Source organism: Chiloscyllium plagiosum, unplaced genomic scaffold, assembly GCF_037043375.1.
Source record: "Chiloscyllium plagiosum isolate Xiang-an unplaced genomic scaffold, Cpla_swu_hap1 HiC_scaffold_10, whole genome shotgun sequence".
Classification (NCBI taxonomy): domain Eukaryota; kingdom Metazoa; phylum Chordata; class Chondrichthyes; order Orectolobiformes; family Hemiscylliidae; genus Chiloscyllium; species Chiloscyllium plagiosum.
In genome coordinates this window covers 118364375-118389472 of record NW_028270148.1, presented here as the reverse complement: position 1 = coordinate 118389472, position 25098 = coordinate 118364375, and the positions used below count along the sequence as shown (strand labels likewise).

At 42.4% G+C, this 25098-nt stretch overlaps 1 protein-coding gene across 6 annotated transcripts in view; it reads left to right on the top strand.

Annotated features, from left to right (window-relative positions):
• b3gnt2b (UDP-GlcNAc:betaGal beta-1,3-N-acetylglucosaminyltransferase 2b) overlaps positions 1 to 25098 on the top strand; it is a 53317-nt gene that overhangs the window by 22728 nt on the left and 5491 nt on the right. For 3 of the 6 annotated variants that reach the window (XM_043704235.2, XM_043704236.2, XM_087991715.1), the window contains exon 2: positions 7284 to 7722. The exons of 1 other annotated variant lie outside the window; for it this stretch is intronic. The gene's annotated coding sequence lies outside the window, so the exon portion shown is untranslated. Of the gene's footprint in view, positions 1 to 6276; positions 6372 to 7283; positions 7723 to 25098 lie in introns of those variants that run through there. 2 more of the 6 variants (XM_087991713.1, XM_087991714.1) reach the window with 2 other exon arrangements.

The window sequence follows — 25098 nt, the reverse complement described above, 5'->3', positions numbered from 1 at the left end:
GGGCTAATGGTAAGATTCTTGGGAGTGCAGATGAGCAGAGAGATCTCGGTGTCCATGTACACAGATCCCTGACAGGGTTGTTAAGAAGGCATACAGTGTTTTGGCCTTTATTAATAGGGGGATTGAGTTCCGGAACCAGGAGGTTATGTTGCAGCTGTACAAAGCTCTGGTACGGCCACATTTGGAGTATTGTGTACAGTTCTTGTCACCGCATTATAAGAAGGATGTGGAAGCTTTGGAAAGGGTGCAGAGGAGATTTACTAGGATGTTGCCTGGTATGAAAGGAATGTCTCACGAGGAAAGGCTGAGGGCCTTGAGGCTGTTTTCGTTAGAGATAAGGAGGTTGAGAGGTGACTTAATAGAGACATACAAGATAATCAGGAGGGTTAAATAGGATAGACAGGGAGAGCCTTTTTCCAAGTATGGGGATGCAAACACAAGGGGACACAACTTTAAAGTGAAGGGAGATAGGTATAAGACAGATGTCAGAGGCAGTTTCTTTAGTCAGAGTAGTAAGGGTATGAAATGCTTTGCCTGCATCGGTAGTAGATTCGCCAAGTTTAAGTGCATTTAACTCGTCATTGGACAGTCAAATGGACGTACATGGAATAGTGTAGGTGGGATGGGCTTCAGATAAGTATGATAGGGTGGCGCAACATCGAGGGCCGAAGGGCCTGTACTGCGCTGTGATGTTCTATATTCCATGAGCCTCACGACCGTCATTCCTCGTGATGGTTTCAACAGCTTTTCCAAAATGGCATCTTGCATTGGACATTAAATCAGTATTTCAACCAAAGATCTCAGGCTGGCTGATTGGGCTGGAAATAACACCAATACTCTCACTCCACTACTGCACAAAGGATATGGAGATATTCAGATTCTTCCTGTAACTCCACACGTGAATCTCTGTTTGGTAGTGGACTAACTAAATTGTTTTTGAAGGTAGCAGACACAGGTTCCTTATAAGTATGTTTCCTTCTGTCCTGCAACCATTCTATGACATTCAAGACTTAATGCGAAAGATGCTTTGTTTTAAACATGTGGCTACTTCCACCCGTCTTCCAAACATGATGTCACAGGCTGAAGTGGTAGTTATCAGGCTCAGTTACAGTCTGCTCCTAAAAGCCATGTTGCAAGAAATGGATGAAATGCCCTAATGTACACTGGAGGGTAACAACTTGTATGTCTCCCTTAAAATGTCAAAACATTCCTAAGATGTTTCCTAGAACCACAGGAGGAGAGATTAGGATAAGTGACCTGAGCTTGGAATTGATCTGGCTGCTGCAATTGCAAGCAATCTGTTTCAGTCTGAGTCTGTGTCCAGGGAGAGAGCTGGATGGAATTGTGTTAGTGGCAACGGTAACTTGCAACAGGGATTGAAACATTGATTTTGTTCTTCACAGAATTTATCTCAAAGAATTTCAACTTTTCCAAGCTGGAATGTTGAATAATCAGTCTGTCTACGTCAGTGGTGAAGAGGGAAAAGTGTGGAGAAATGGTGTACATGCAAAAACAGACTTGTGACTTCTGATGATGTCTTGAGTAGACAGTTTATAGATAAAAGAAAATACGCAGTTTATAGGATTCTTGGGCAACCTCTCTATGTGAGCATATGGAAGAATACAATGGGTGCACATCAGAAGCTTCTAATTTGCTTTGAAGCATTTTGAATTTGTGAAAAATTCAAGTTTGCTCTTTGTTGTGGGTGAGACATTTAAGCAGGGAGAGGAGAATATTGGTAGCTGTTATTGTAGTAGATTGTACATGCAGAACTCAAGGATTTCATTAAATTTTCAAATTTAATGAAATCAAATTTTCACCATGCCTATTCCCTAATTTTTGTACAGTCTACTTCGGGTTCGTTCTTGTTTTGAATGTTTTCTTGGGAGCTGACTTGCACAGTTCTTTACTACAGATTTCAGAATTTCCTGGATTGTTACTACTTTGTTTTTGTGAATACTTCTTTGTTGCATCCCTTGTGGTGACTTCAGTTTCTTCCCCAGAGCTTCTGGAATGTCCTTTTTCCTTAAGCAAGATTTTCTCCTGCCCCCCATTATGCTTGTTGTGTTTTTTATTTAGCCTTTTTTAAAACCCAGACCAATGTCCATACCTACCCAACATTTATCAAACTATCTGACCAGTTCTATAACTTGCACATGATTCAATCACAAAGCAGTAACTCCATCATCACCACCCCCAAAATTAGTTCTCAGATGTGACTGCCTCCTCTAAGAGCTTTTATTCCTTCCAATTTCCAATACCTTTTCACTAAATCTCAATAACGTGTTAGCCACTTGTATGTTCCCACACCAATATTCTGGGCCATAGAACTTTATTTTGAGTATAATAGCAGTTTGCTTGTCATTCATTTCTGTTAACCGTCTTCATTGCTTGTGATGTGGACTCCTGTCCAGTGGCATGATCTTTTTCAGACTATTGTCATGAAAGTCACTCATTCCTTTGGGCCTGTCTTTCATTCCCACTCATCTGTTTGGTTTCTTATATTGCTAATGAGCCAATTCAACATAACCTCCAGGTACAGCATCTCCTTTCTCATAGAGAAAGTGTACAATATTCCTGATGAAGGGCTAATCAACTCTCCTGCTCCTGGGATGCTGCCTGACCTTGTGCTTTTCCAACATTACCCTTTTTTAGACATTTTCTTTCTCGTGGCCATTCAGTTGGCCTATGCGGAAAATATCACAGTCAGTTTCTTAAGGTCTTCTGGATACTCCTGATAGACTGAATCTTTGAATGTCGAAGGCCTTTGAAATTTCGGTGCTTACTCTCATTAGTCTTCTCCATCCACCCACTTCCAATATTTAATGTATCATCTTCCCAATGCTGCTCCTTTTTCCACAAATGTTAGTGAAGTCACTGTAATGAGCTTGTCCAGATTGATCTCCCTCCTCAACACAGACTGGTGCTAGATGATCAGAACCTTCTCAGAACCCACTGACTCCTTCAAACGATTTCCTCCCCTCTTGCCTTTATTGAGTTCAAATTTCAAATTACAAATTTCTGCTGAATTCACATTTCATCATCTACCGTGATGGGATTTGAATCTGTGTTCCCAGAGCATTAGCCTGAGGTTTTGGGTTGCTAGCCAGTGACATTATTACTACATCTCTGCCTCTCCTGTTCGACCTTATCCAATCTCCCCATTGCTATGTTTGCAATTCTGGAATCAGTTCGAGTCTAGAAAACATTTTCTTTCTCTTTCCCACTTAGGACAATCAGTTGACTGTTCAAGGATGTCTGATATTTGCCTATGCTGAAGGTGCCTGGTCATTATGGAGTAAATCATTTGTGCCTATTTTCTTTGCTTATTTTGTCTACGATAAGAATATTCAATCAAAAAATGCTCAGAGGCTTTGGTTAATGGCCACAGACACTGGGCATATTTTCTGGTCACCATGCTGGCATTTTTCAGTTGCATAGAATTTAGTAGAAATGTGTAACTGAGAAATAAACTTGCATTTCATTAGCACTTTTCAAGGGCACCATCCATTTCAAAATGCCAGCGAAGTTATTGGAAAAAATCAGGCAGCCAATTTGCACACAGTAAGCTCCCATGAACAGGAGCATGATAATGACCAGGCAGTCTATTTGGTGATGTTGATTGTGGGATTTAGTGGCCAGGACAACAAGACAAACCCACCTGCTCTTCTTTGAAATAGAACCGTAATATCTTTACATCCACTCAAGCTGGCAGGAGGGGGCTCAATTTAACTTTTCATCCAAAGACAGCTATTCTGACATTGCAGGATTTCCTCAGTACTGCACTAGAGTTATCAGTGCTTTGTGCGCAAGGCCTGGATTTTGACTTGAACTCAAGACCTTGTGCCTCAAAGGAGAGAGTGCTGTGAGCTGAGAGAAAGTTGCAAAGTATGTTTGAATTTAACCAATTAATAGGCAAAATAAAAGCCACACTTTTCTGCATCTACATAACAAGGCTTGTCAGGTAAACTGTTGTGAACTCCATACATCCCATTCCAGGGATTTGGGCTTGGGCCTTCCTCAAGGCTGATTCATTGCCCAATGGAGCCATCCCTGTGGCTTTGTTCCTGCTGGAGGCATCACCCCTCTGATTGTCCATGGCTGACTCCTAGCCTCTGCACAGTGGGGAGAAATGTACCAGACTTTTGAGGATGTCACATAACGGAGGCCTTCTCATCTGTTTCAGCAAATTGTGGATTAAAGTGTGGTCAAGCTTCTGAAATCTGAGAACTTCTGTTTCTGTGGTAACCAAGCAGATGTGTTCAGTATTGATATGTATGTTGACATTTAATTAGCAGTCAGCCGTATGGCACTGCAGTCTTTAACTTATCATTCCTTTGTTGCTGCTGTGAATTGTCTATGATTGCCAACTATATCTACATTGTGTGATGCAATGTACATTTGCTCCTATAAGAATAGGCATTGGGGCATAGTGTCACCAGAGGTTTTCCTGAAATGATAGTTGATTTAGATCAGAGCCAGACTTTTGGGGAGGCATAAACACCAAGGTCTATAATGGGTATATTTTGTTTTCATGAAGTTAATTTTAACATGTTCAGTGGTGTTAAGCTGCAACTCGTTAACAAGGCTAAATGTGTGTGGGTCCCACAGAAAGTACTACAAAACCCTGATCTTTTCTGCTTCCAATGTTGTTTCCTTCTGATCACTCCAGCCTTCAGTGAGGCATGAGCAGTGCTGTGGCTGCCCAATGTCTTTCAGCACTCAGTATACACTTCCACAAGAGCAACTGAAGTTGGAAAGCTATTCCAGCAAGACTTCTACAGATGGAGGAATTGTGACCTGGGAGAAAACTCCTGAATTGAAGTTAACCGAAGTATCAGTTTAACTTTGTGTTAATTGGTTGAGGGCAGATTCCAAGAACTTTGCCTTGAGGACATTATTTCAAACCATTTTAATGTAGAACAGATGTGAATGGTTTTTGGGCAAGGAATCCTATAAACTGCGAATGAGACTGCACTGGTTAGAAATGTGAAATCTTCAACTTATTGGTAAATAATTAGAAAAGTGAAAACACTACCAATTCTTCCTAGTACACACTCCGAGTGCATTGACCTCTGTCGGGGTTGTGCAAGTTGAAAGTATTTTCTGGATATCAGTAGGGCACAGCCAGAAAGAACAAACAGGGAATTTCCATCTCTCAAATTGCCAATAGGGTTAGCGTCAGTGTTTCATTTGCAGTTCTCTTTCAGTAATTGTTTAACATTATGTTCAAACTGTTCCACATTAGGGATTGGCTTTTATACCAGCCAATTTTGTTGTAATGGGGTTGCTTGTCCCGAAACATCTGTTGCACTAAACTGACAGCAATCTTTTGGGAAGAGTTTTTCGGTTTTCTGTCTAATAACATTCTGGACCATTCACAGATGAGTATTTGCTAGAATTTGCTGAAATTGTGAATCTTGCTCTGAGCACTGTAAATTTGTTCCAACTACTTCAACCAGCTTTCTTTGATATTATACATTTCCACAGCAGTTGCCAGTGAAATCACCCTGCTTTGTGACTCAGCTTCATGCTTTAATTGCACGTTTCCCAATTCTTGCCTGGCCAGCATTTTTTTTTCAGCTGCCCCTTCCATTTTTAAATCTAAATACAGCAGACTAGAATACTGCAGAAAAAACGATTGTGCATTTTGATAGTGCTTTATGGAGGAGCAGCGCTCTGAAAGCTAGTACTTCCAAACAAACCTGTTGGACTATAACCTGAAGTTGTGATTTTTTAACTTGGTCTACCCCAGTCCAACACCGGCACCTCCACATCATGTTTCCCAATCTCCGCACGCCTCGAGCGTTAGGATAATCACTTTTGGAAGAAAATGAACACAAGTTACTAGCTGTTGTTCTAATATGGCGTAGAGTCAACCAAAAGAACCTAGTTTAAAATTTTGCAGTAAAGTGTCTGAGACGTTGTGTATTTCTCACAATAATCCCCAATTTAGGGAATTTCTTACCACGGGTGCTGTGGGTATGATTTTAAAATATTTGTCCTCCTGAACAAAATCCCACACAGATTGTCCATGTTTGTAATTTTTATTGATGTCATTTTCTTTAATATTTTATTTTGACAGTTTTTCCGCCTCAGAACCATTTAAGGTGTTTTTCTGAAAGCCAGGTTTATTTTTTTGTCCAAGTTGTAGAGATATGGTTACTTCTGAGAACCTGCATATTGATATGTGCTACATCTGTGTTCTAGTTTCTAATTCCCGCTCCTATTTCCTGCACTTTGATCATATTTTATCGTTTCTTTTACTTCCTCCAGGTTGTGCTGACAAAAACCTTAATGTACAAAGCAAGTATTTGACAAACTTTTATTTGCAACTTTAAAGTATTGACTTTTACTGAACAGCTTTTAAGGCAAGGGTTTTTTTTAAACAACATTTGCTGCCAAAATTATTGTTGAAGTTTAACAAATATTTGAAATTGTTTTGTATCTAGCATAATGAAATTGACCTCTTGAATTTAATTTTATTCTATAATATCATAAAATGGAGATTTTATTGAAGTTGATATGAGTTTGGAGACCAGTTTTAAAAACAGTAGCTCAGAGTATGGTGACAATATTTCATTGGGTGAACATTAATGCTATTTAATGTGTAAATAGTAAATCTGCCCAGTGAAATTGTATCAAACATTGAATTGCCTTCTGATAAAGTTAATTCTGGATTTCGCGTTGATCATTTCTTCAATTTTCTTCACAGTTTTAATTGTTTATTTCAAATAATTTCAGGGTTCCACCCTTATCCTACCTTTTGTAACTAAAGGTCATTCAAAACTGCCCATGTCGAAGCTTGCAACAAGTCCCATTCCGTAACTCTGTGCTCATTGACCTTTATTGGCTCTCAGTTAAGCAACAAATTAATTTAAAAACTTTAATCTTTGTTTTCAAACCTCTCCATGGCCTGACCCATCCCTGTCTCTGTAATTTCCTCCAACCTAATTACCCTGTGAGATATCTGTGCTTTGCTGATTCTGCACTTTCGTGTGTTTGATTAAAATTGCTTCACCGTTGCTGACTGCACCTTCTGCTGTCTTGGCCCCAAACTTAGGAATTTGCTGCCTTAACCTCTCCACCTCTATCCCTTGCCTGCCTTCTTTAAGGCACACATTAAAATCTTCCTTGTTGAGCAAGGTTTTGACCATCACAACTAGACATGTTCCTTGTGTGGTGTAGTGTCATACTTTGTTTTAAATGCTCGCATGAAGAGCTTTGAGATTTTTCTTGCATCAAAACTACTTTATAAATACAAATTGTTTGGTTTGTTTCAGATACAGAAAATTCTTGGAATACAATGTACAGAATATATTACCATCATATGGAAGGAAATCCCATTCTTTTGTGTTGACAGCAAGCAGAACACCACCTGTAGGTGTTCTAGTGATCCCCCTGCCCTGCTCCTGCTTTGAGGGGAAAAAAGGGGTTGGTGAAGTGAGAAGAGATATTTTAATGAGTCTGATTTCCGAACTGTGCAGTTACGTACTTACTTGTAATTCAGTGTGAAACTTTAACAGATTGAGCTGATAAGGAGAAAGCATAGTCGTTTTTATTGAACACTAGTCAATTTCTGTGGAAATCCTGTGGAGATTCTTAAGAACCTGGTGCAGTAGTGCCAATCGACAACTTTGTCATCATTTACCACTGGACTGAGCTGCCTTGAGAAATGTGGCTGGAACCTTCATTCATTGCAGAGTGGACTATTCACCAGAGGTAATGTAGTTACGAGCTCCTGGTTATTGGGCTGCTTGTCTCAAGAGTTGTGAACGCACAACTGTATTTTGTTTCTGCTGCTAATGTTCTGAGCCTTCACTCTGGATCAGCCTTTCGGAATAATTGCACTTTTTATTTTCTTGAACTTGATTGCATACGTACTGTCACTTTTGCAACCCACAGAAGGGTTTGAAATGATTTTCCTCCCTCTCCCTGCTGCAGTTTTACATACGTGTTCATTGTTGATGAGATTTTTTTGTTTGAGTTAGTATGTAGGTCATTGTAATATACACCATTCTCTTCAATTATTACAGCATGATCATTTTCTAAGTTTATTTTTAAGCCTGAAGACATTCCATGCTGTGTAATCCTGTTAGAATGTAGGTAAATGTTGTACATGGAATAACTGAATTGGAAAACCAAGGTACTTTGAGTGAAGTTTTCACTTTGAGTGATGAAAGGATCTCACTTAGACCACAAAATTAAAGGAGCAGACTTAGGCCATGTGGCTCATCAAGTCTGCTCTGCCATTTCATCATGGCTGATATGCAATTTTAACTCTGGCTTTTAAAATTCCAAATCTGTAAGGGTAAAATTGACCTCTGAAAATTAATTGTGTTTCCAATCCTTTGAAACCTGAAGAGGTATGTGGAAGATTAGGATAGGTTTTGGTGATGCCAACCCATCATTCCTCTCATTCTCCTCTTCCCTATCCTGGTCACATTCCACCACCCTAGCACTTGCCTGGCCCTACCATTGATGCTCAACCAGCCCTTCCCCTTTCTGACTTGTGTTATTTGCCCCATACCTCGCCCTTCGCACTCTTTCATGACCCTATCCTCCCTCTCTCTGGATGATTGTGGCTTGTCGGTATTATTTTCACTCGACATTAGATGAGCTGCTTAGCTGTGATGCCCATGTGTGGAAGGTACCTGTGGAATTACATACCAAATGTAAGCTAATAGCTAAAGAGGGAAGAGAAGTAATATTGGGTGAATTAAGGTAAATGTTTAAGGTCTGCAAGATACCTGAGAATTCATTGAGTCCTAGAGATGTACAGCATGGAAACAGACCCTTCGGTCCTGGGTTCTTAACCAGCCAAATGGTTGGTGGACAATAGGTTTGGTAGTAAATTAAAGGTAATTTATGAATTAGTAAAACAATTAAACCAAGCTTAGCAACTGGACAACAATTTAGAAGTTACATAAGACCTTTACTCTTAGAACCGATCAGTGCTAGTTCTGGGTCTGATTTACTTTTTCCTGTCAATTTGTTTGCTGATGTATTTCAGAAAGCACTCTTTATAAGTCTCAAGCTCGAATACTCAGGATTTCTTCTTCCATATTTGCTAAAAAGCATTTGACGCATTATTCCTAAAACAATCCATATGATAAATTCTCCATTTATATCAATGACCTATAGACATAACTACTCAATCATTAGCTACATTCCAAACTATAATGAACAAAGTTTGATGGTTTGAAGTCTGAATTGATTTTTTAAAATTTTAACCTCTTTGGGTTTTTTGCAACACACTTCTATGGCTATGACTATGCATTGGGCATTCGGGCCAAGATCTGGGTACACTGCTGCTGTGCTAATGGACCCTACTCGTTCCTTCATTACCCGCTTACCCTTAATGTACTTAGAAAGCAACTTTAGATTTTCGTTTATTTTACTCCACAGTGTTTTGTTTTATGTCTCGTATTTTTTTTCCTAATATTTTTTCCATAACCCCTTTACATCAGAAGATAGCACAGTACAGGCCCTTTGGCATTCAATGTTGTGTCGATCTTTTATCCTACCCTAAGGTCAAACTAACCTATGTACACTTCATTGTACTATCTTCCATGTGCCTATCCAAAAGTTGCTTAAATGTCTGTAATATATCTGAGTCTACTACCACTACTGGCAGTGCATTCCACGCACCCACCACTCTCTGAGTAAAGAACCTACCTCTGACATCTTCCCTAAACCTTCCTCCAATCACCTTAAAATTATGCCCCCTTGTGATAGCCATTTCAACCCCAGGAAAAAGTCTCTGGCTATCCACTCTATCTATGCCTCTCTTATCTTGTACATCTCTATCAGGTCACCTCTCATCCTCCTTTGCTCCAATGAGAAAAGCCCTAGTTCTCTCAACTTTTCTTCATAAGACATGCCCTCCAGTCCAGGCAACATCCTGGTAAATCTTCTCTGCACCCGTTCTCAAACTTCCACATTCTTACTATTATGAGGCGGCCAAAAGTTAACGTAGTGTTCCAAGTGTGGTCTAACCAGGGCTGTATAGAGCTGCAGCATAACCTCACAGCTCTTAAATTCAATCTCCCTGCTAATTAAAGCCAACGCATACACTTTCTTAACAATGCTATTAACTTGGGTGGGAACTTTGAGGGATTTATGGACATGGACCCCAAGATCTCTCTGTTCCTCCACACTGCCAAGGATCCTGCCTTTAACCCTGTAGTCTGCATTCAAATTCGACCTTCCAAAGTGAATGACTTCACATTTTACCCAGGTTGAACTCCGTCTGTCACTTCTCAGCCCAGTTCTACATCCTGTCAGTGTCCCGTCACAACCTACAATAGCCCTCCACACTATCCACAACTCCACCGATCTTTGTGTCATCAGCAACCTTACTCACCCACCTTTTTATTTCCTCATCTAAGTCATTTATAAAAATGGCAAAGAACATTATCTATATTTCTCCAGGCTTCTCATGTTTTGAGCCATCAGTGTCTACCATAAGCTTCCTTTTATTTCCTTATCCAATACTGTACATTTCTCAAAATCCAGAGTTCACTTGACTTGTTGATCCCACTCTTCACCTTCACAGGAACATGTTGGCCCTGCCCCCCTCATTATTTCCTTTTATGAGGACTCCCACTGACCTCCTGTAGATTTTCCAACAAGTCGCTGTTCCCAATCCACTTTGGCCAGATGCTATCTTACTTTATCAAAATCAACATTTCTCCAATTCAGAAGTTGTTCCCAGTTCAACTTTGTTCTTTTCCACAACTACCTAAACTCCACCTAATTATGGTCGCTCACTGATAGTATTCCATTTTCCTAGATCTGTTTCCTAGAATTAGATCCAGCACCGTCACCTGTCTTATAGGACATTCTATGTGCTAATATGAAAATCTCTTCTAGACACATTTTAAGAAATCTGCCCCTCTAAGCTTTTCATATTTTATTTGTCCCTCTGAATGTTGAGATGGTCAAAATCCCCTGTAATTGTTATCCTATTAGTTCGACACTTCTGAGATTCATCCTTTTCTTGTCTGTTATTATTGCACTGTATATTCCAGACAGACTCGATCATTTTAAATTCTTTCAATTTCTATGTAATCATTCTGAATTGTTCTAACTTCCTAGTCTTTGTTTCCAAATGTCCAGTTTTATACGACACGTTAAGGTTAATCATTATGTCACCTCCCTTTATTTATGTCTAACCAATGTGGACAATTCTTCACATAGCAGCAGTTAACTTTGTGTTTATCAAAATCCAATACAACTATTTACAAAATACATACCTAAAATTTGGAGAACAAGCAACATAATTTAAAAACAGACAATTCTTACAAACATGATGTGAATGGGACAGAAACTGATGGTAATTTTATAATTGTTCAAGTAAAATGTCACTGTCAGTCTGGTCGTTTTTTACCCTTGGTTAAAAGACATGTTAACACAGCTTGGAATCAGAATATTGTCAGTAAGATGGAAAATGTCAAGCTTGAAAATCTGCACCCATCATGTCCCTGCTCATGTTTCAGAGCTGAAAATGTGTTGCTGGAAAAGCACAGCAGGTCAGGCAGCATCCAAGGAACAGGAGAATCGACGTTTCGGGCATAAGCCCTTCAGGAATGAGGAAAGTGTGTCCAGCAGGCTAAGATAAAAGGTAGGGAGAAGGGACTTGGGGGAGGGGCTTTGGAAATGCGATCGGTGGAAGGAGGTCAAGGTGAGGGTGATAGGCCGGAGTGGGGTGGGGGCGGAGAGGTCAAGAAGAAAATTGCAGGTTAGGAAGGCGGTGCTGAGTTCGAGGGATGTGACTGAGACAAGGTGGGGGGAGGGGAAATGAGGAAACTGGAGAAATCTGAGTTCATCCCTTGTGGTTGGAGGGTTCCCAGGCAGAAGATGAGGCGCTTTTCCTCCAACCGTCGTGTTGCCATGGTCTGGCGATGGAGGAGTCCAAGGACCTGCATGTCCTTGGTGGAGTGGGAGGGGGAGTTGAAGTGTTGAGCCACGGGGTGGTCCCCTCCCCCCACCTTGTCTCAGTTAAATCCCTCGAACTCAGCACCGCCTTCCTAACCTGCAATCATCTTCCTGACCTCTCCGCCCCCACCCCACTCCGGCCTATCACTCTCACCTTGACCTCCCTCCACCTATCACATTTCCAAAGTCCCTCCTCCCTACCTTTTATCTTAGCCTGCTGGACACACTTTCCTCATTCCTGAAGAAGGGCTTATGCCCGAAACGTCAATTCTCCTGCTCCTTGGATGCTGCCTGACCTGCGCTTTTCCAGCAACACATTTTCAGCTCTGATCTCCAGCATCTGCAGCCCTCACTTTCTCCTGCTCATGTTTCAGTCCAGTTGTGTAAGCAGCATTTCACCAATTGTTATAAATGCCACTTTTCTATTACAATACCACACAGTAGCTTTGAATTTTCTTTTGAACTTTCTGATTTGAATTCTAAAACGTATTATCAAGGAAAATATTTCCCAATATTGATTGGAACCTCTTTAGTGCAGATGGTCTGGATGGAGCCGATTTTTGTCAGGTGTGCCCAGGAGGGACTCCTGACTCAATATGTAGACACCTCACTCCCCTTCCTGGACCTCTCCATCTCCATTAGTGACGACCGACTTGACACTGACATTTTTTACAAACCCACCGACTCCCACAGCTACCTGGATTACACCTCTTCCCACCCTATCTCTTGCAAAAATGCCATCCCATATTCCCAATTCCTCTGCCTCCGCCGTATCTGCTCCCAGGAGGACCAGTTCCACCATAGAACACACCAGATGGCCGCCTTCTTTAGAGACCACAATTTCCCTCCCCATGTGGTTAAAGATGCCCTCCAACGCATCTCGTCCACATCCCGCACCTCCGCCCTCAGACCCCACCCCTCCAACCGTAACAAGGACAGTACGCCCCTGGTGTTCACCTTCCACCCTACAAACCTCCGCATAAACCAAATCATCCGCCGACATTTCCGCCACCCCCAAAAAGACACCACCACCAGGGATATATTTCCCTCCCCACCCCTTTCCGCCTTCCGCAAAGACCGTTCCCTCCGTGACTACCTGGTCAGGTCCCCCCCCCCCCCCCCCCCCCCTACGACCCACCCTCCCATCCTGGCACTTTCCCCTGCCACTGCAGGAACTGTAAAACTTGCACCCACACCTCCTCCCTCACCTCCATCCAAGGCCCTAAAGGAGCCTTCCACATCTATCAAAGTTTTACTTGCACATCCACTAATATCATTTATTGTATCCGTTGCTCCCGATGCGGTCTCCTCTACATTGGGGAGACTGGGCGCCTCCTAGCAGAGCGCTTTAGGGAACATCTCCGAGACACCCACACCAATGACCAAACCGCCCTGTGGCCCAACATTTCAACTCCCCCTCCTTCTCTGCCGAGGACATGGAGGTCCTGGGCCTCCTTCACCGCCGCTCCCTCACCACCAGAAGCCTGGAGGAAGAACGCCTCATCTTCCTCCTCGGAACACTTCAACCCCAGGGCATCAATGTGGACTTCGACAGCTTCCTCATTTCCCTTTCCCCCCAACCTCATCCTAGTTTCAAACTTCCAGCTCCGCACAGTCCCCTTGACCTGTCCGGACTTGTCCGACCTGCCTAGCTCCTTTTCCACCTATCCACTCCACCCTCTCCTCCCTGACCTATCACCTTCATCTCCTCCCCCACTCACCCATTGTACTCTATGCTACTCTATCCCCACCCCCACCCTCCCCTAGCTTATCTCTCCACGCTTCAGGCTGTCTGCCTTTATTCCCTGATGAAGGGCTTTTGCCCGAAACGTCGATTTTGCTAGTCGGATGCTGCCTGAATTGCTGTTCTCTTCCAGCACCACTGATCCAGAATCTGGTTTCCAGCAGCTGCAGTCATTGTTTTTACCTCAATATGTAGATAGGCTGACAAAGAGGGAGGCCATATTGGATTTGGCGCTGCGCAATGAGGCAGGTCAGGGGTCAGGTCTGTCAGTGGGAGAGCATTTCGGTGACGGTGACCACAATCACCTCACCTTTACGACAGGCATGGGATAGGGATAGGAGCAGACAGAAAGGTATTTAATTGGGGGAGAGGAAATTATATTGCTATTAGACAGGAGTTGTGGAATGTGTATTGGGAACAGTTCTATGGGAAATGCACAACAGAAATGTGGAGGCTGTTTAAGGAACACTTAGAGCCATAGAAATGTACAGCATGGAAACAGATCCTTCGGTCCAACTCAAACATGCCGACCAGATATCCCAGCCCAATCGAGACCCACCTGCCAGCTCCTGGCCCGTATCCCTCCAAACCTTCCTATTCATATACCCATCCAGATGCCAGGTCATGTCGCAGCTGTACAGGACTGTTGGAATATTGCGTGCAATTCTGGTCTCCTTCCTATCGGAAAGATGTTGTGAAACTTGAAAGGGTTCAGAAAGATTTACAACGATGTTGCCAGGGTTGGAGGATCTGAGCTACAGAAAGAGGCTGAATAGGCTGGGGCTGTTTTCCCTGGAGCGTCAGAAGCCAAGGGGAGACCTTAAAGAGGTTTACAAAATTGAGGGGCATGGATAGGGTAAATAGGCAAAGTCTTTTCCCTGGGGTCAGGGGGTCCAGAACTAGAGGGCATAAGTTTATGGTGAGAGGGGAAAGATATAAAAGAGACCCACGGGGCAACGTTTTCACAAAGGGTGGTATGTGTATGGAATGAGCTGGTGGGTGCTGGTACAATTGCAACATTTAAGAGGCGTTTGGATGGGTATATGAATAGGAAGGGTTTGGAGGGATATAGGCCGGGTACTGGCAGGTGGGACTAGATTGGGTTGGAGTATCTGGTCGGCATGGACGGATTGGACTGAAGGGTCTGTTTCCATGCTGTACATCTCTATGACTATGACTCTGACTATAACTGTACCAGCTTCCTCCACTTCCTCTGGCAGCTCATTCCATACACATACAAGCCTCTGTGTGAAAAGGTTGTCCCTTAGGTCTCTTATATATCTTTCCCCTCTCACCCTAACCTATGCCGTCTAGTTCTAGACTACCCCACCCTAGGGAAGAGATTTTGTCTATTTATCCTATTCATGCCCCTCATGATTTTATAAACCTCTACAGGGTCACCCCTCAGCCTCCGACACTCCAGGGAAAATAGCCCTAGCTTATTCAAACTCTCCCTTCAAATCCTCCAAACCTGACAACATCCTTGTAAATCTTTTCTGAGCCCTTTCACGTTGCACAACATCCTCCCCATAGGAAGGAAACCAGAATTGCATGCAATATTCCAAAAGTGGCCTAACCAATGTCCTGTACAGCCGCAATGTGACCTCCCAACTCCTGTACTTGATACTCTGACCAATAAAGGAAAGCATTCCAAATGCCGCCTTCACTATCCTATCTACCTGAGACTCCACTTTTAAGGAGCTATGAACCTGCACTCCAAGGTCTCTTTGTTCAGCAACAATCCCTAGGACCTTACCATTAAGTGTATAAGTCCTGCTAAGATTTGCTTTCCCAAAATGCAGCACCTCGCATTTATCTGAATTAAACTCCATCTGCCACTTCTCAGCCCATTGGCCCATCTGGTCCAGATCCTGTTGTAATCTGAGGTCACCTTCTTCGCTGTCCACTACGCCTCCAATTTTGGTGTCATCTGCAGACTTACTAACTGTACCTCTTATGTTCACATCCAAATTATCTATATTAATGATGAAAAGTAGTGGACCCAGCACTGATCCTTGTAGCACTCCACTGATCACAGCCCTCCAGTCTAAAAAATAAACCACCTCCCTCTGTCTTCTATCTTTGAGCCAGTTCTGTATCCCAGTCTCCCATGGGGAATCTTATTGAATGCCTTATTGAAGTCCATATAGATCACATCCGCCGCTCTGCACTCATCTATCCTCTTTGTTATTTCTTCAAAAAACTCAATTAAGCTTGTGAGACATGATTTCCCACGCACAAAGCCATAATCAGTCCTTGCCTTTCCAAATGCATGTACATCCTGTCCCTCAGGATTCCCTTCAGCAACTTGCCCACCACCGACATCAGGCTCACTGGTGTATAATTCCCAGGCTTGTCCTTACTACCCTTCTTAAACAGTGGCACCACGTTTGCCAACCTCCAGTCTTCCAGCACCTCACCTGTGACTATCGATGATACAAATATCTCAGCAAGAGGCGCAGCAATCACTCCCTAGCTTCCCACAGAGTTCTAGGGTACACCTGATCAGGTCCTGGGGATTTATCCACTTTAATGCGTTTCAAAACATCCAGCACTTCCTCCTCTGTAATAGGGACATTTTTCAAAATGTCGCTATCTATTTCCTGACATTCTATATCCTCCATGTTCTTTTCCACAGTAAATACTGATGCAAAATACTCGTTTAGTATCTCCCCCATTTTCTGCGGCTCCACACAAAGGCCAACTTGCTGATCTTTGAGGCGCCCTATTTTGTCCTGAATTACCCTTTTGTCCTTGACGTATTTGTAAAAACCCTTTGGATTCTCCTTAACTCTATTTGCCAAAGCTATCTCATGTCCCCTTTTTGCCCTCCTGATTTCCTTAAGTATACTCCTACTGCCTTTACACTCTTCTATTTGATCTATCCTGTCTGTACCTGACTTATACTTCCTTCTTTTTCTTAACCAAACCTTCACTTTCTTTAGTCATCCAGCATTACCTACACCTTACCAGCCTTTCCTTTCACCATAACAGGAATATACTATTTCTGGACTTTCATTATCGCATTTCTGAAGGGTTCCCGTTTACCAGCCGTCCCTTTACCTGCGAACATCTGCCCCCAATCCGCTTTCAAAAGTTCTTGCCTCATACTGTCAAAATTAGCCTTTCTCCAATTTAGAACTTCAACTTTTAGATCTGGTCTATCCTTTTCCATCACTATTTTAAAGCTAATGGAATCATGCTCGCTGGCCCCAAAGTCCTCCCCCGCTGACACCTCGGTCACCTGCCATGCCTTATTTCCTAAGAGCGAGTGTTGCATTACTTTGTCCCAGTGAGACAGGCAAAAAGGAAGAAGGAAGCTTCCTTAAAGTTGAGGAAGCAAAGATCTGGCCCAGTTTTAGAGGATTTCAGGGTAGCTAGGAAAGAACTCATAAATGGACGGAGAGCTCAGAGGGGGCATGAGAAAGCCTTGGTGGGAAGGATTAGGGAAAACCCAAAGGCTTTCTACACATGCATGAGGAATAAGAAAATGATCCGAGGGACAATCAGGGATAGCGGAGGGAACTTGTGCACTGAGTCTGAAGAGGTAGGGGAGGCCCTAAATGAGTTTTTTGCTTCAGTATTCAGTATCCACTACAGAGAGGGAGCTTGTTAATAGTGAGAATACCATGGACCAGGTTAATAGGCTTGAACAGATTGTTATTAAGAAAGTGGATGTGCTGGAAATTATAGGAAGCATCAAGATCGAGAAGTCTCCAGGGCAGGACCAGATATGTCCACGGTTACAATGGGATGTAAGAAATGACATTGCTGTGCCTCTGGTCTTTGCATCCTCACTTTCCACGGGAGTAGTATTGGCTGATTGGAGGGAGGCAAATGTTGTTCCTCTGTTCAAGAAAGAAAATAGGGAAATCATTGGGACTACGTCTTACATTTGTGGTAATCAAGGTACTGGAAAGGATTCTGAGAGATAGGATTTATGACTATTTGGAAAAACATAGTTTGATTAACGATAAGTCAGCATGGCTTTGTGAGGGGCAGGTCATGCCTCACAAGCCTTATTGAGTTCTTTGAGGACATGACGAGACAAGTTGATGAAGGTCAAGCAGTGGATGTGGTGTACAGAGGAACTTCAGTTATCCGAATATCAATTATCCAAATTTTGGATTATCCAAACAAGATCTGAAAGTCCCATTAAAAACATGACAGCAAAGAGGTAAGTGAATTCGGATTACCTGTCCTGAAGAACATGTGAAAACACCGGCAAAAACAAAGAAACACAAGCACCTCAAGCAACAGCAACTGGATTTTTTTTTTAACGTAGGGGTTATTTCCACAGTCCTTTGTTCACATCACTCTACCAGGCCCCTCGTGGAAAAATGGCAGAGAAAATAAACACCTGCATGAGACAGGACTTAGTGCAGTTGTTGCAGTTGTATAAGACTCTGGTGCGGCAGAGTTTTGGTCGCCATACTATAGGAAGGATGTGGAGGCACTGGAACGGGTGCAGAGGAGGTTTACCAGGATGTTGCCTGGTATGGTAGAAAGATCGTATGAGGAAAGGCTGAGGCACTTGGGGTTGTTTTCATTGGAGAAAAGAAGGTTTAGGGGTGACTTGATAGAGATGTATAAGATGATTAGGGGTTTAGATAGGGTCGACAGTGAGAATCTTTTTCCACGTATGGAGTCAGCTATTACAAGGGGGCATAGCTTTAAATTAAGGGGGGGTAGGTATAGGACAGATGTTAGGGGTAGGTTCTTTACTCAGCGAGTCGTGAGTTCATGGAATGCCCTGCCAGTAGCAGTGGTGGACTCTCCCTCATTATGGGCATTTAAGCGGGCATTGGATAGGCATATGGAGGATAGTGGGCTAGTGTAGGTTAGGTGGGCTTGGATCGGCGCAACAGCGAGGGCCGAAGGGCCTGTACTGCGCTGTATCCTTCTATGTTCTATGTTATGTCTTTCTATCGTGGCACCGGGTTCAGTGGAAACTGGCAAATGCTGTTGTGATTGGAGAAGCTGTTCAGGATCTTCCTTAATGCTGGCATTTAATGTATTTATGTGATGGTAAAGGTTTAGTCCTTCTCGGTTTAACCTGCAATTTGCAGAATGCAAAGATTAGTTTAAGTAGCAGTCTCATCAAAATGATAGATTCAAGCAAACTCTCTGGGAGATCACAACATTTAGATCAGTTCCCTTGTTTAAGGTCAAATTGATTATCCGAATAATTTGTTATCTGAGCGAAATACTGCCAGCCCAACTTGTTCTATGAATTTACTTGTTATATCTGACTTGTGTATGGATTTCAATAAATCGTTGGATAAGGCTCCCCATTGCAGGCTCATTAAGTTAGAAGGTATGGGATACAGGGAAATTTGGCTGTCTGGATACAGAATTGGCTGGCTGAAAGACAGCAAGTGGTAGTGGATGGAAAGTATTCCACCTGGAGGTAGACTGGTGTCCCACAGGGATCTGTTCTTGGGCCTCTGCTTTTTATAGTTTTTTATAAATGACTTGGATGAAGTGGAAGGGTAGGTAAGTAAGTTTGCCGATGACACAAAGGTCAGTGGTGTTGTAGATAGTGTCAAGGGCTGTTGCAGGCTACAACATGACGTTGGCAGGATGCAGAGCTGGGCTGAGAAGTGGCAGATGGGGTTCAACCTAGATAAATCCTAAGTGATTAGTTTTGGAAGGTCGAATTTGAATGCTGAATGCAGGGTTAAAGACAAGATTCTTGGCAGTGTAGAGGAACAGCAGGATCTTGGCGTGTATGTACATCTCTCAAAGTTGCCAGACAAGTTGATGGGTTGTTGGTTGTTAAGCCGTACGGTGTTTTGGCTTTCATTGACAGGGGGACTGAGTTGAAGAGCTGAAAGGTTTTTCTGCAGCTCTGTAAGACCTTGTTTCAAACACACTTGGAATATTGTGTCCTGTTCTGGTCGCCTCATTATAGAAGGGATATAGATGCTTTGGAGAGGATGCAGAGAAGATTTACCGGGATGCTGCCTGGAATAGAGGGCTTGTCTTCTGAAGAGAGGTTGAGTGCGCTAGGGCATTTCACTGGAGAGGAGGAGGAAGAAAGGTGATTTGATAGATGTGTACAAGGTAATGAGAGGCATAGATAGAGTGGAGAGCCAGAGACATTTTCTCCAGAGCAGAAATGGCTGTCACGAACGGTCATAATTTTAAGGTGATTGGAGCAAAATGTTGGGGAGATGTCAGAGGTTCTTTACGCAGAGAGTGGTGGGTGCATTGAATGCACTGCCAGTGGTAGAGGTAGAGTCAGAGACATTAGGGACGTTTAAGCGACTGCTGAGCAAGCACATGGACAGCAGTAAATTGAAGGGTGTGTAGGTTAAGTTGATCTTAAGTTAACATTGTGAGCTGAAGGACCTGTACTGTGCTGTACTGTTCTATGTTCTAAAATGCCGGATTATACAAACTGAATGTTAGAACATCTGCTGTGTTCAAATAGAAAGCTCTTTTTTTTTAATATAAACTTATGGATGTAGGTATCACTGGTTAGGCCAGCATTTATTGCCCATCCTGAGTTACCCTTGAGAAGGTGGGATTGAGCTGTCTTAGATTAGATTACTTACAGTGTGGAAACAGGCCCTTCGGCCCAACAAGTCCACACCGACCCGCCAAAGCACAACCCACCCAGACCCATTCCCCTACATTTACCCCTTCACCTAACACTATGGGCAATTTAGCATGGGCCAATCCACCTAACCTGCACATTTTTGGATTGTGGGAGGAAACCGGAGCACCTGGAGGAAACCCACGCAGACACGGGGAGAACGTGCAAACTCCACACAGTCAGTCGCCTGAGACGGGAATTGAACCCGGGTCTCTGGCGCTGTGAGGCAGCAGTGCTAACCACTGTGCCACCGTGCCGTCTTCTTGAACCACTGCTGTCCATTTGATGTAGGGATGTCCACAGCATTGTTGGGAAGAGAGTTTAAAGACACTGACCCAGCAACAGTAAAGAAACAGTGATATATTTTCCAACCAGGATATGAATGACTTGGAGGAGTACCCAGGATTAGTCATGTTCCCATATAATGCTGCTCTTGTCCTTCGAGATAATGGAGGTCATAGTTTTGGAAGGTGCTGCCAAAAGAACCTTGGTGAGTTGCTGCAGTGCATCTTGTAGATGAGATGGTACACACTGCTGTTAGTGAGAATTAGTGATGGAGGGAGTCATCAGAAGAAATAGGAAAAGGTGTAGACCATACAGCCTGTTGAGTGCGTTCTGCCATCAGTATATCATGGCTGATCTTGATATGAGCTGCACTTTCCCACGTACTCCCCATATCCTTGAAGTCCAAAGAGACTAAAATCTGTCTGATCCAGCCTTAAATATATTAATTGATGGCATATCCACAGTCCCTTGGAAAGAGAATTCCAAAGATTGCTAACCCTTTGAGTGAAGAACATCTTTCTCTCAGTCCTAAACAGTTATCCCCTTATCCTGAGACTGTGTTCCCATCTTTTAGATGCAGAAGCAATCTCTCAGCATCAACTCTATCGAACTGCTTCAGAGTTTTATATATTTCAACTAAATAATCTCTTATTCTTCTGAACTTGAGAATATAGAACAACTTTACTCAGCCTGTAATCAAAGTGTAATACTCGTATCCCAGGAACCAATTTAGTTAAACCTCCCAGGATTACTTCTATTGCTAGTGTAGCCTTTCTTAAATGTAAAGACTAAAATTGCACACAGTATTCCACTTGTGGTTTTACCAAAACCCTGCAGTTGCATCAGAACTTTTGTTAATGTACTCCAATTATCTTTTAAGAAAGACTGACATGCTGTTTACCTTCCTATTTACTCATTGCACTGCATGCTAACTTTTGCATTCTTCAAGCATACTCATCCCGTTGAATATCAATATTTAAGTCTTATACCCTTTCAAAAAAAATTCTGCTTTTCGTTTCTTAAAATCACTTAAAACTGAATAATTTTACCCTTATCTATAACATACTCCATCTGCCATCTTGTTGACCACTCACTTAATCTGTCTATATCTCTTTGCAAGGTCTGTGTTCTCCCACAGCTTACCTTTCCACCTAATTTTGTATCAACAGCAAACTTAGGTACCTTACTCTCAGGCTCCTAATCTAAGTCATTCATATAGATTGTAATTAGCTGAGGCATCAGAACCAATTCTTGTAAAGCTCCACTAATTGCTGCCTGCAAACTCAAAACAAACTACCATTTATGCCCACTCTCTGCTTTCTGTCTTAATCAATCTCTAACCATGCTCATGCAACTTCACGAGCCTTTTTTTGCTTATTAATTTTTCTAGCACCTCCTTGAATGACTTTTGGCAGTCATATATACTGGTATTCCTTTATTTGCTGTACCAGTCACATTCTGAAAAATTTTGAACAGGATAACTGATTTATTTTAATCCGCTATCCTTTTCCAAATGCATTGTTAAGACTTCTTTCATAATAACTGCCAGCATTTTCCCAAAAATTGATGTCAGGATAACTGACCTGCTTTCTTTTACCTCCTTGAAAAGCAGGCATTTGTCAACTTTTAATCTGATAAGATCATTCTTGAAACTGAAGAGGTCTAGAAAATTATAGTTGGCCTTGCAGCTATCTCTTTTAGAACCATAAAGTGTCGGCCATTAGGTCTTAGAGGTTTGTTGGACTTTTGTTCCTTGAGTTACTCCAATACGTTTCTCCATTGATGTTAATTTCCTCACTTTTTAACTGTGAAGTTACTATTTATTTCGGGTTATGAATCTGTGAAGATAAATACAAAATATTCATTGTGTTTCTCCCTTTTTCTCCTGTCTTTGTTTACATTTATGTTTACTTTAGATGCTCACCTTTTTTTTCATATCCCTATAAAAACCCCTTACAATTTGTTGTTATATTTCTGATTAGTTTATTGTCATTTTCTTTTTAATCAATTTTTTGGTAACCCATTGCTAGCATTCTCAATCCTCTGACTTCCAACAGTTTTTCATGCAATCTTGATCTTCTTTTAACATAATGCATAGGAACCTCGACTGTCCAAAGGACACGGGCAAGGAGTATTTCGTTGGGTTAATCAAATTCCGGATAACCGAATGCCAGATAACACAGTTTAGCTAAGCATCGGGACCTTGAGATCTTGCCGGATAGTCTGATGTTCAGATAATCAACTGCCGGATAACCGAGGTTCCTCTGTACTGTCTTTAATTTCCTGATTGTGCTGCAGTGGGGCTTTTTTATGGAGCTTTTACTTTTAACTAGAGTGTAAATTGTGGGACACTTTGGATTATTTCTTTCATATTTTCCACTGTTCATTTACTGAAAACCTTTATTTAATTTGCCTATTGAAACTTGGCCAGTTGCCCCCTGGTGCATATGTATTTGGCTTTATTTAGATTTAACATTATTGAGATTGGGGTATTCAAACCTAACATGCAATTCACCCGGCCAGGTGTTCGATTTGGAGGTAGGTGAGAACTTTGCTGATAGTGACCACAATTCAGTTATGTTTAATTTAACGATGGAAAGTGATAGGTATACACTGGAGGGCAAGAGCTACAGCTAGGGGAAAGACTATTATGATGCAATTAGGCAAGATTTAGGATGCATAGGATGGGGAAGGAAACTGCAGGGCATGGGCACAGTAGAAATGTGCAGCTTATTCAAGGAACAGCTACTGTGGGTCCTTGATAATGTACCTGTGTACCAGTCAGATATGGAGGAAGTTATCGAGCACACAGCCGCTTACTAAGGAAGTTGAATTCTATATCAAGAGGAAGCAGAATGCTAATGTGTGGATGAGATGTGAAGGCTCAGTTAGGGTGATTGAGAGTTACAAGGCAGCCAGGAAAGACCTAAAGAGAGAGCTAAGATGAGATGGGGTCTTGAGAAGTTGTTGGTGGATAGGATCAAGGAAAACCCTAAGGCGTTCAATGGATAAATAAAGGATAAAAGAATGATTAGAGAAGATTAGGGCCAATCAAAGACAGTAGTGGGAAGTTGTGCGTGGAGTCAGAGGAGATAGGGGAAAGCACTAAACGAACATTTTTCATCAGTATTCATACTGGAAAAAGACTGTTGTTGAGAATACTGAGGAACAGGCTACTAGACTAGATGGGATTGAGCTTCACAAGGAGGAGGTGTTAGAAATTCCGCAAAGTGAAAATAGATAAGTCCCCTGGGCCGGATAGGATTTATCCTAAGATTCGCTGGGAAGCCAGGGAGGAGATTGCCGAGCCTTTGGCTTTGATCTTTGTCATCATTGTCTACAGGAATAGTGCCAGAAGACTAGAGGATAGCAAATGTTGTCCCATTGTTCAAGAAGGGGAGTGGAGACAACCCTGGTAATTATAGACCAGTGAGCCTTACTTTGGTTGTGGGTAAAGCGTTGGAAAGGGTTATAAGAGAGAGGAATTATAATAATCTCAAAAGGAATATTTTGATTAGGGATAGTCAACATGGTTTTGTGAAGGGTAGGTAGTGTCCCACAAACCTTATTGAGTTCTTAGAGAAGGTGACCCAAACAGGTGGCTGAGGGTAAAGTGATGGATGTGGTGTATGTGAATTTTAGTAAGGCATTCGATAAGGTTCTCCATGGTAGGCTACTGCACAAAATACTGGGGCATGGGATTGAGGATGATTTAGCAGTTTGGATCAGACATTGGTTAGCTGAAAGAAGACAGAGTTTTAGTTGATGGGAAATGTTCATCCTGGAGTTTGGTTACTAATTGTAGTAAATCAGTGGATTTGTTTTGGGTCCACTGCTGTTTGTCACTTTCATAAACAACCTGGATACGGGCATAGAAGGATGGGTTAATACATTTGTGGCTGACACTAAGGTCGGTGCAGTTGTAGATAGTGCCGAAGGATGTAGCAGATTACAGAGGAACATAGATGAGCTGCAGAGCTGGGCTGAGAGCTGGCAAATGAAGTTTAATGCAGAAAAGTGTGAGGTGATTCACTTTGGAAGGAGTAACAAGAATGCAGACTACTGGGCAAATGGTAAGATTCTTTGTAGTGTAGATGAGCAGAGAGATCTTGGGTGACCGTGTACAGAGATCCCACAAATTTGCCACCCAGGTTGATAGGGTTGTTAAGAAGACAAATGATGTGTTAACGTTTTTATTGATGTGTTAGCTTTTATTGGTAGTGGGATTGGGTTTCGGCACCCTAGAGGCATAGAGATGTACAGCATGGAAACAGACCCTTTGGTCCAACTCATCCATGCTGACCAGATATCCCAATCCAATCTAGTCCCACCTGCCAGCGCCTGACCCATATCCCTCCAAACCCTTCCTATTCATATATCCATCCAAATGCCTCTTAAATGTTGTAATTGTACCAGCCTCCACCACTTCCTCTAGCAGCTCATTCCACATCCGTACCACCCTCTGTCTGAAAAGGTTGCCCCTTAGGTCTCTTTTATATCTTTCCCCCCCTCACCGTAAACCTATGCC